Source organism: Aedes albopictus, chromosome 1 (assembly GCF_035046485.1).
Source record: "Aedes albopictus strain Foshan chromosome 1, AalbF5, whole genome shotgun sequence".
NCBI classification, from domain to species: domain Eukaryota; kingdom Metazoa; phylum Arthropoda; class Insecta; order Diptera; family Culicidae; genus Aedes; species Aedes albopictus.
The window spans coordinates 17730828-17732879 of record NC_085136.1 but is presented as its reverse complement, the minus strand read 5'-3'; positions in this window follow the sequence as shown (position 1 = coordinate 17732879).

Here is a 2052-nt window from a genome sequence, read left to right as displayed (position 1 = left end):
GTTGAAGGAGTTTGAGATTATTACTGAAGAAGAGTCATAACCAGGAAGGATCTAGGGAAATCAATCCGAGCATGCGTGACGATGGGTTTGCTCTGAGACATTAGTCCTGTTCAACGACGTAGGTGTAGCTTGCTCGAAGTTGCTGCATCCTACTCTTACCCATTGTCGTATGTTTGTAATGTTCAGTCTGTAGAGGCCGCAAGGTCGAAGACGGTGTAATTGTCTTTTTTTTTTTTTTAATTTGTCAACAAACGGGAAAGAGCGGGATGGAGCAAGTTCGAGTAAGTTCAACCTACGTCGTTGAACAGGACTATTGTAGATGCCCTCTAGACTGTTTGTCAATTCTTTATTACACCCACGAATCTAACCTCAAAATGACTGACAATTCTCAGGTAATTTTGACAGGTGTAACAAGCAGTGCTGAAAAATTCATTTCGTCATATCTAAATTCAATCACCTACAGCTAATTTTAGAAGCTGAACCTGAGAATATGGTAAATGAAAAACTTGTGTGGCTAGACCAATTCTGTAAGAAAGTCACGGAAAAACTGCTATTTTTCGAATATTTAAGGTAAATGTCACGGACTACCTTCGAAAAATGCCAAATGATATTCACCATGAATATCATTGGGATTTTTCGAAGGTAGTCCGTGACATTTACCTTAAATATTCGAAAAATAGCAGTTTTTCCGTGACTTTCTTGCAGAACTGGTCTAGCTGCACAAGTTTTTCATATACCATATTCTCAGGTTCAGCTTCTAAAATTAGCTGTAGGTGATTGAATTTAGATATGACGAAATGAATTTTTCAACACTGGTAACAAGGTTTTTTGTATAATGGAAGGTTGAGCAGGACGTTTAGTTTGTGGAGAAAAGCAGAGGGAGCCAAATTTCAAAGGAATTTGCTGAGGGGGGGGGGGGGTGTTTGTTTTTAGAGTTTCTCACGGTGAAAAAATAATGGCCGCTCAGCCAGTTTTGACATCTAAGACAACCTTCCATTATATAAAAACCTTGAGGTGTAACATAAGTATGAAAAGGGCGGCAACAAGATCGATAAAGTAGAATATATTCATTCGTCTTTTTTGTGCATGTTTGTGATCTGTCAAAATGACCAGAGAATTGTCAACCATTTTGGATTTGGTGGTGTAATTGGGGACTACGAAGGTGATGATTTTGTTTGCGGTTTTCTGTGGGAAAGTGAAGGAGGGAAGATTTTTTGCTTTTTTTTCACTCATACTCCCATAAGAAACCCCGTAGGAAGAAAGAGTGTTTCCCGGCTCATCAACCTTCGTAGTCCCCAATAAAGAATATGACGAAACGGTTTCCTTGACTGTATTTGTGATGTTTGACAGTGTTCCCATGGAAAATCTGTCAAATTACCGTCACGCACACGGAGACGGGAATCGACCATTGAGGCACATTGAGGTTAGTTCGTTACGGAGATCGACACCCATGTACAGCGATAGAGTGCTCTTGCAAAACGATGGGAGATGTTCGAGCAGAACATAAACGAAAAGGAGTTCTACAACCGCATCCAAAATAACAAACCGGTCTTTCTCATTGGCGACGTCACATAGTTTTAGACGAGATGGGATGTGGTTAACAGAAGCAGGGACTTGGTGATATCTTTAGTCCGCCATGGTTCTGTCTGACGAACTAACTTCGAGGCGTTAGAACGAGCAGTTCACCAAGCACCGCCAAAAGTCGTCCATCGAGAGAGTTATTCTGCCACGCACAGTAGAAGCAAGAGGCGTCGTCGATATCCAGAAATTCAGAACCGTCGCGAAATTTTCCACAACTGATCACGGTTACAGCGCTATGCATCTGGCGCTGGAAGATTATCAGCTGAACTGCGATATCAAGACCAACCGTTCTGGAGGAGACCAAGATTGGGAACAATTCAAGAAACGATGAGGAGGTCGATATTCCAAGAGGTGTCAACAGGCGATGCGATGCGATGTCAATAGTCGTAGAGGTACTGAGAAGTGGTAAGGGGAACAACACTCTTCAGGATTGAGAACGACGAGGAAAACTGTGCTGAGAGCCAAGGTGGT